This window comes from Rhinoderma darwinii, chromosome 11, assembly GCF_050947455.1.
Source record: "Rhinoderma darwinii isolate aRhiDar2 chromosome 11, aRhiDar2.hap1, whole genome shotgun sequence".
Classification (NCBI taxonomy): Eukaryota; Metazoa; Chordata; class Amphibia; order Anura; family Rhinodermatidae; genus Rhinoderma; species Rhinoderma darwinii.
This window is the reverse complement of record NC_134697.1, coordinates 86747288-86757822: the sequence shown is the minus strand read 5'-3', so window position 1 is coordinate 86757822 and position 10535 is coordinate 86747288.

Here is a 10535-nt window from a genome sequence, read left to right as displayed (position 1 = left end):
TGCAGTGAAAATGTCAGGTCCGTATTTCACACCGAATAACCACCTCTGTAAATTGAAAGCTGAAGGCATGCCTGGAGAGAAGTACACCACACAAATGTCTGAGGTACAGCTTCAATGTCAGCCAGGAGGAACTGAACTTTATTCAGAACAAAGAAACACACACAGAGAAGACACATGCCCCTCCCTATAGATGTGTGACTTGCTTAAATTCTATTCGCTCCCCAGCTGTAACTTTTCCTATACATTCTTCTGCACACTCCTCTTTGCATTCCAGGGGGCGGTGTCTTCCATAGGTGTGTCCGACATGAACAAAGAACTTGTTATATATATCAGTATATTACACAAAGAACTGAAATGTATATACATATATGTGAGGATAATATTTTTCAGACAATATACATAGTAATGATCCCTGACAGTCCCCCCTAAAAATATTATTACTCTATCCCTGAGTCTTGCCTAGCAACCTACCACTGACCACTCGAACCAGGCGGGTAGGGGTTTTGGATTTCTTCACCAGCTTGAGACGAGCTACTCCTGATGAGTAACCCCCCTTTGTACCTGGACTTCCAAGGTGTCGGAGTGGTCCTAACTTTCCCTATTCTCCTCTGGATACAGGATGGTTGTCTTGATATAATCTACAAACCACTGCTGGTTGTAATATATATATATATTAATCCGGTCTACATTTTTATTAACAGTAATAATTGTCGCACTGTCACTTACTGTCCTAATGGGACTTTACCCCTGCAGATATGACAGGTCATGGGCAGCACAGTGACCTTCACATAAAACTCCTCAGATTGTAATTTGCAGCACCGTGGCATATTTACACACATTATAATTATAAACCTCAGACATTATAAACAATAGGGCCTCAGCTAATAACATAATGCTATCACCAATCTCATGCTATCACCCTCAGGTCTCGGGTCCCATCAGTTCATTGCCAGTCCTGTACACCATCGTCTTCTTCTTCTCCTGTCTTCTGCTCTTCACTGACTGTCACCCTCAGGGTAACCCACACAATTGTGGAGTCAGACTACGTTGGTGTCCAGTGGGGGAGTTATTATTACCCCCTCCTGGTCACTTAATTATCAAAACACTTGATCCTGCTGACGGATTCACTCAGGTCTTTGGTCTTTACTTTGCTGATGTCATCAGGACTTGGTTTGGTCCCTCTCATCTGTCCGACACCGTCTCCTTTGGTTTACGTCGTCAGGCTGTACATAGCACCTCATGTTGTGAGCCTGGGGTGAGATCCCACGTAGGCGGATTAGTGGAGTTGTACTGTGACTATCAAACCCTCCGCATCTGTACTCTTCCTCTGGTAAGTTACTTGTCTGGGCGGCCGCTTAGAATTGTGACACTGCCGTCAGTTCATGATAAACGCGTTGTACTGGCTCAGGCTGTGCCTGCCGCATCTCAGTGATGGAGTTCATCGTGTTAAAAGTCTTTTAGTTCATATTTACTGGCACTTGCTGGGGACCCCCAACTCTTGTCAATTGTTAAAATAAATACTAATCTGGTGATAACATCATCCGCATACATTATAAACGTTGTTCTAAGTACATACAATAATGTCAGGCCCTTAAATGACATCAAACACCTTTATATAAGGAAAAACTTCTCTGTTACAATGGACAGGGCACCTAGAAGATGTGTGATTACTGGGTACATTGTATTTGCACTTGGTGATACTCTTTCAGCAGGATTTGTACCTTGATCTCAGCTGATCGCCTAGAACTTCTCCACCTCACAGAAACATACACAGATTCCACATGTTTATCTGACAAGCGTCTTAAACCTATTTTTCTTACTCTAATCTGGTTCGTTCTACCTGGGAAGGCCTCTCAAGGTCGGTTCTCTTCGTGGGAGGCGGGTATGATAAGGTTGGCACCGGTCTGCCAGGACTGTTCTGTAGGCAAATCAAACAGCTCTAACAGAATTTAGCAGCAACAGCTGTAAAGCCTGGGACATACCAATTAGATCTCACCAGATCGATCCTTGCAGTCTTGGGGCCTTTGTGAGGTCATACACCATCAATGCAAAAGCCATCAAGCGTGCCTTGGGTCTTACCGGTTCACGTTCCCTTATCTGTCCACATTCTGTTAGAATCTGGTTCTCACGCCTTCCGCTCCCAGTTGGACTCTTCCTGTGGAGAACAAGCTTTTTCATTGTATAAACATTAATTGATCTTAATCAAATAATTAATTTGAAGAAAAACATTAACAAATAACATCTTTACATCAAACGTTCACATTGAGCAATAACTAGAAGTGATACATGCAAACTCATTTTTCTTCTTTTTATATATATATATATATATATATATATATACACACACGAACACTGCACAGAATTTTCCTTTCACAATAACAACGACAAAAAACAAATAACTAAAAATGTTTTCAAATGGGAATATTCCACTTCTGTACCTTTTATCTGACACATGACTCTAATAGTCCAATGCTAAGGCTGGTCCAGAACTTTACATAAAACTTAACTTCAGTATTTAATATTCCCACAACACTTCTTAAATACAATTATTAAACAAACTAACTTTGGAATAACATCTGGAGAACTGCTGATACCTTATTATTGTACAAACATCAGGTCAATACTTGGGATAACATTGTTCCCCTGTCACTTGCACACAACGTCTGCAGTGGAGAAAATACAGGCCGGGCTTCAAGCCCCCCCTGAGAACAGGTCTACACACACGAGCACATTGTCATACACTTCTACCTCCGGTAGTTGTATGTTCTGCAGTCGCTGGGACTGTTAATCTGGCCGGGCTGCACTTTTCACAGGTACCTTTGCTGTTTTACCTATGTCATGCCGTGCGCACATCATGCCGGCTGCTACAAACCTAGTGGTGGCATTATTGTATCCAGGGACAAGCCAATTTACTGACACCTGGCTGCACATATCCTTGTTGTCAGGTCTGTCTTCTCTCGCTCTCTCAATTGGCTTACCCGATGATCCAATAAAGTTCCTACTACCAATGGGCCCATAATTGTGGGCGATGCCAAAAGCGTACCTAGAGTCAGTGTAAATGTCGGCCGTCTTACCTTCTGCCAGGTTACAGCCTCAGCGAGCACCTCCAACTCCGCTCCTTGAGATGAACAAGAAGGTGAGAGTGGTTTCTGGATGATTTACCTGGTGCCTCGTATCCTGTCTTGTACATATTGTATAATAAAATATCTCTTTATTACAAATTTATATTAAAAACCCATGTCACATATAGATAGAACATCTCAAAGGGGTGGCGTCTTCATCCTCTAAAATAAAACCAAATGTTATACACTTCTCCACACTCATCTGATAATCCAGAACACTTTGAGAATCTCACTTTTATCAGGTTCTGCAAATACTTGATTAATACAAAAACAAATAAAAAGAAAACATTCCTAAAAACTTTACATCAAATGAACAATGTCCAGACAATTTTTGTTTTGCCTTCTCCCACATCTAAATCCATAAAGACTCGTGTGAGTGACGTCACCTCTACCTCCTGTGTAACTTTGCTGGAGGGGGATGGTCTCTTACACAACCATCTACACAAACCTCAAAATGTAGGTTACGCTCATACACATTTAATCTGGATTACTCATTGGGGTCTCTTACACATTTTTAGATCTTCTGAAACCAAATTAATTAACTCAAAACAAACCAAAATTGTACCTGATCAGTTCCTTCACCCTTCCCCCCTTTGTGGACTCTGCGAAAGTAATGTAGCAGAGTTCAAAACTACATCTCAACATAACACTAATTTAACCCCCTGTAATGTACAACAGCCTGAAACAAAAATGACTTTTTCCTGACGAAAATACATTTGATCTTTACAATGACATAACTCATGTGTGAAATCAAAAACAAAACAATTGTAGTTAGTTATTCAATAAAACAAAAAAAAATATTATCTCTGATAACATTAATTACTGCAAACCAATAAACTGTATATATAAATAGGGAACGGTGGGGGGCACATACATTTTCAAAACCCCATGTCTCACAGTATCTAAAGTTTAATACATCTGAATTAACATCAAAACACATGAAATCTGATCACATCAGAACACATAAATATCGTAACTTTTATAAACAACAGCGCATGCGCAAAAGAGAAGAAATTTATTTCGGTTTGTACACATTACTGATATATATATATCTCTCAGCAGTGCATATTGAAATCCCTTGGTCTCATCAGCCCTGCAGACTGCACCCAGTCAGCCCCCCTCCTCCTCCTCCCAGACACAGCACACTTTAGGGGGGAGGGAGGGGGGTCACACACTCATTTCTCACAACTTCTTCTCTCACAATCTTACCACTTTCAATGCCGGCAAAACAACATACGTATCTGCAATCATTCATCACACCATTGTATAGGAATTATCTACGTTCAAAACATCAAACATATAATTTGTAACCGTACAATTTGTCGGCCACCATCTCTATATTATGATGACGTGTTGTTTCATCAGTGAACTAGACTGGAACTTCTGTAAATAGAAAAAAAACACTACAAATGACAAAATTAACAAGGTGATTATTTCATACTGATTTGGTTGGGCCGGGCGTGGCCACATCAGGGGCAGGGGGGGCAGCCTCTCCCATTGGAAACACAGTGCGCAGCTGTGAAGGGGGGGGGGTGGTTTCCCACCAACAATGAGGACACACTCAACATGAGGTACGGACACCATTACCGGGCGTCGGCTGGTCCTGTGTTTTCTAATACATATAGCATACAATACCTTTCTAATTCCTAACTTCCTCTTCTGCAAATCCCTCTAAAGCACTTTTCATCAACTTTCTACCTTCCAACTTCCCTTTGTTCTCCAGAATACCTTTTGCCCAATCTGCGGCTTGGAGCCGCCCTCCTCTATGGATCCCACACACTTCCATCAATTTCTTCATTTTACGCACGATCCTGGAGATTTGAATATGGACCGTAAACCATCCATTCTAACAGTCTATATTATACACGTAATTTATATAACAATTTTCGGTCAACGACTCCCAGGCCTCGCAGGAAATATTAAAATTCCTCAGTCTACAGCCCCCGGTCCGCCGAAATATAATTTTATTTTAGACTCTCCGGCTACGCTGGAAATATTAAAATTTCAGTCGATAACTCTCCGGTCGCTTATATAATCTTTATTTCGATTCTCCGGCTACGCTGGAAATATAAAAAATTCACAGTCGATAACTCTCCGATCGCTTATCCTTATTTCGATTCTCCGGCTACGCTGGAAATATAAAAATTTCCCAGTCGATAACTCTCCGATCGCTTATATAATCCTTATTTCGATTCTCCGGCTACGCTGGAAATATAAAAATTTCCCAGTCGATAACTCTCCGATCGCTTATATAATCCTTATTTCGATTCTCCGGCTACGCTGGAAATATAAAAATTTCCCAGTCGATAACTCTCCGATCGCTTATATAATCCTTATTTCGATTCTCCGGCTACGCTGGAAATATAAAAATTTCCCAGTCGATAACTCTCCGATCGCTTATATAATCCTTATTTCGTCCCTAATTACCCAGAGGATGGTTAGTCGGGCGCGACTAAGGTCTCACAGGTTTTTTTACCCTCACAGCGGAAAATATCACCTCTGTCGCCTGAGATAATCCAGGAAATCAACAAAAGGGTTCTACAGATCGCCACAAGACTGCCCACTAACACAGATAAGACGAAGATTTATAAAATCAATTCGCTTACCGTGTTATTGCGGAGGTGATCAAATTCCTTCAGTGGGCAACTTTGAGTCCTCTGTTTCACCCTGTGATTGTCGACTGTCCGGATTTTGATTTTTCCTCGAGTGAGATCCCGGGTTTCGGCACCAAATGTCAGGTCCGTATTTCACACCGAATAACCACCTCTGTAAATTGAAAGCTGAAGGCATGCCTGGAGAGAAGTACACCACACAAATGTCTGAGGTACAGCTTCAATGTCAGCCAGGAGGAACTGAACTTTATTCAGAACAAAGAAACACACACAGAGAAGACACATGCCCCTCCCTATAGATGTGTGACTTGCTTAAATTCTATTCGCTCCCCAGCTGTAACTTTTCCTATACATTCTTCTGCACACTCCTCTTTGCATTCCAGGGGGCGGTGTCTTCCATAGGTGTGTCCGACATGAACAAAGAACTTGTTATATATATCAGTATATTACACAAAGAACTGAAATGTATATACATATATGTGAGGATAATATTTTTCAGACAATATACATAGTAATGATCCCTGACAAAGATACCCTAAAGCTTGTGTCCAGCTTGACCGTCCGCCGTTTCCCCAGTAGTTACAGAAGCGCCCCTCCACCCTCCCAATAGTCACAGCAGGCCCACCACTCCCTCCACCCTCCCAATAGTCACAGCAGGCCCCCCACTCCCTCCACCCTCCCAATAGTCACAGCAGGCCCCCCACTCCCTCCACCCTCCCAATAGTCACAGCAGGCCCCCTCCACCCTCCCAATAGTCACAGCAGGCCCCCCACTCCCTCCAGCTCATCTTGTTCTCAGTAGTCACAGCCACGATGCATACCCCTCCGCTGTGTGCACTCGGCCCGGCAGGAGCGCTCTGTGATCAACTTCAGCCCCGGGACCAGATTGGGGCCCCCAGCTGCTGAGTGTATAAAGTGCAGGGAGCGGAACCAGGTCGCCAGAGAATAGGATTTGTCCTGCGAGCACACAGGAAAGTACACAAAGTATTAGTTCTGGAAGCCGCAGGGAATCCCACCACCCGAAAAAAAACGCACCAAATTGTGGTCCAGTGTTTTCAGGCAAAAATGTCCGCTGCAGAAAATCTAAAAAAAAGCAAAACAGTTTATACTTACCCTCCGGCGTTGTCATGGCGACACGTCTCCCTCTTCTGAGCGTAGCCCGGCCTCCTGTGACCGCTGCAGCCTTTGATTGGCTACTGCAGCCACATGGGTTGAAACGTTATCCCAGGAGGCCGGGCTACGCTCAGAAGAGGGACGTCTCGCCATGACAACGCCGGAGGGTAAGTATAAACTGTTTTCTCATTTTAACTCAAACACTTATTTCTCATTTGCGATGTTTCCGGAAGAATTGCAGGGTTTCCGCCGCAACGCATAGCTCATTGTTGCGGGTTTTATCTTCCCTTTAAATTCAATGGGGAAAACCTGCAACAGAAAAGCAGCGATTCTGCAGCATAAATTGACAAACTACGGCTTAAAAACGCACCGCCGGTCAGTTTATGAAGGGTTTTCGGTGGATTTGTTCTATCTCATCCACTTTGCTGCTACTGTAATTCGCCGCGGACTCTCCGCAGTATTGACGCTACGTGTGAACTGACCCCAATTCTCTAACAAGCGCGTGGCTCCCAAGCATCCTGGATTTTAGGCCCGATACTTCCTTCTAGAGGAAACACTGTGGTTGTCCCGGTTACGAGGGCACTGTGGCTGTCACAATAGTAGGGAAAATATGGCTGTCACTGTTATGGGGGAACTGTGGATGTCACTGAGCTGTTACTATTATGGTGCACTGTGTCTGATATGGGAGCACTCTGTACATTACTTATGTGAGGACACCGTTACTGTCATTGTTATGGGGGCTCTGTGGCTGTATCATGGCTATTACTGTCATTGTTATGGGGGCTCTGTGGCTGTACCATGGCTATTACTGTCATTGTTATGGGGGCTCTGTGGCTGTACCATGGCTATTACTGTCCTTGTTATGGGGGCTCTGTGGCTGTACCATGGCTATTACTGTCATTGTTATGGGGGCTCTGTGGCTGTACCGTGGCTATTACTGTCATTGTTATGGGGGCTCTGTGGCTGTACCGTGGCTATTACTGTCATTGTTATGGGGGCTCTGTGGCTGTACCATGGCTATTACTGTCATTGTTATGGGGGCTCTGGGGCTCTACCGTGGCTATTACTGTCATTGTTATGGGGGCTCTGTAGCTGTACCATGGCTATTACTGTCATTGTTATGGGGGCTCTGTGGCTGTACCGTGGCTATTACTGTCATTGTTATGGGGGCTCTGTGGCTGTACCGTTGCTATTACTGTCATTGTTATGGGGGCTCTGTGGCTGTACCATGGCTATTACTGTCATTGTTATGGGGGCTCTATGGCTGTACCATGGCTATTACTGTCATTGTTATGGGGGCTCTGTGGCTGTACCGTGGCTATTACTGTCATTGTTATGGGGGCTCTGTGGCTCTACCGTGGCTATTACTGTCATTGTTATGGGGGCTCTGTGGCTGTACCATGGCTATTACTGTCATTGTTATGGGGGCTCTGTGGCTGTACCATGGCTATTACTGTCACGGTGGTGATGTGGCTGTTATTATTATGCATATACTTTGAATGTCACTGTAATGGGGGCATTGGGAATGTTACTGGGACACTATGACTATCACTGTTATGGGGACACTTTGGCAGGTAGTTGTTACTGTTATGGGAGAACTGTTGTTGTCACTTTCAAGTAGGCACTGTGTGTCACTATTATGGGGACACTGTCACTTTTACAGTTATGGGGACCAGGCGGCTATTACAGTTATGGGGGCACCGCAGCTATTACAGTTAGGGTGGATTCACACGAACGTGTATTGGGTCCGTGCGGGCCGCGTGGTTTTCACGCGCCACGCACAGACCAATACAAGTCTATGGGGCAGTACAGACAGTCCGTGCTTTTTGCGCAGCGTTTGTCCGCTGCGCAAAAAGCGCGACATGGTCAATATATCCGCGTATTTCGCGCATCACGCACCCATTGAAGTAAATGGGTGCGTGAAAACCACGCAGGTCGCACGGAAGCACTTCCGTGCGAACTGCCTGTTTCGCGCACCAGCTGTCAAAAGGATGAATGTAAACAGAAAAGCACCACGTGCTTTTCTGTTTACAAACATCAAAACGGAGTGTCTTTGAGATGAGCGAACCCGGACAACCGAACCGAACTTCACTGGGTTCGGCCGAACTCGTTTTGGCCAAACCCGGCAAAAAAATTTCCGGTACGCGACGTCAGGAGACAGTCACTGTCCAGGGTGCTGAAAGAGTTAAACTGTTTCAGCACCCTGGACAGTGACTTCCGATCCCAATATACATGAACCTGTAAAAAAAAAAAGCAGTTCTGACTTACCGATAACTCCTGGCTTTTTCCTCAAGTCTGACCTCCCGGGATGACAATTCAGTCCAAGTGACAGCTGCAGCCAATCACAGGCCAAGCACAGGCTGCAGCGGTCACATGGACTGCGGCGTCATCCAGGGAGGTGGGGCCAGATGTCAAGAGAGGCGCGTCACCAAGGCAACGGCCGGGAGGGAAGTTCTCGGTAAGTACGAACTTTTTCTTTTTTTTTAACAGGTTTCTCGATATTGTGATCGGCATTCACTGTCGAGGGTGCTGAAAGAGTTAACTGCCGATCAGTTAACTCTTTCAGCACCCTGGACAGTGACTGACGTCGACTAGACTCATCTCTATGATGGCAGCTGCGCGAAAATCACGCAGCCGCGCATCATACACGGATGACACACGGAGCTGTCAAGTAAGCCCAGCGTAATGTAGGCACAGCCGTAATGAAGGAAGCGCATGACTAGGTGTTTGGGGGTTTTAGGCTACTATGTTTTAGGCTATTTTATAAGGATTAGAGGGTTAAGTGAAAGGGGCATGGGGCAAATGTATCTATATGTGGTGGGTGGAGAGTAAAGTATATAAGTCCATGCGGGGAAGAGGCAGCCCTGTTTCCCGCTGGACAACAGGAGAAATATTTGTCCTGTTATTATAACTGTTTTAAAAAAAACAAAAAAAAAACTGTTTTTACACTGACCTGTAATGGATGCGGCGATGGAGATAACGATGGCCGGGATGCGGCGATGCTGCTCGGTGCTGGCTGGCTGGATCAGATGTTTGCCGGGGCTCTTCCTCCGGTTCCAAGCGGCTGGAGTGGAGAGCGAGGGACGCAGCAGCGGGCGTTCCAGGCCTCCGGAGAGGCCTTCCCCAGAGGTAACGCCTCAGTCTCATCGGCGCCGAGGGAGCCCCTCCAGGGACCCTCCTCCTCCTGCTGGTCCGGAGCTGCACCCTGGCGACGGTCCACGGAGGTCTGGGAGGAATCCCATTAGGCGGGCGAGACTGGAGGGGAGGGGCCGCGGCAGCCATCTTCCCCCCTCCTGTCTTCAACGACAAGACCGGAAGTGCACGCTGGACCGGAAGTGACGGCTTTCTCCGGCGCCGATGTTCCAGGTGCCGGAGGAGCTCTGCAGGCAGAGGTACAGAGACCAGGCCCGACCCGCAGGAAGAGGCGGGCGGGCTCCAGATGGGGAGTGAGATCGCCTCCTGCTGGAGCAGGGAGGCGTGCGGCGGCAGCAGCGACCGGAAGTACCCGGGCAGCTTCGGGCCCCATCCGGACGAGGGGGGGCAGCGGTCAGCTGTACACAGAGCAACTGGAAGGAGATTTATTTTTGACAGCCCTGCAGAAGGACTGGGTCGGCAGGGCTGTCATTTTGAGTATGCCACGCCAGCAGCAGGTGGCAGGACCGTGGACGGGCCACGTTCCGCTGGGCCTA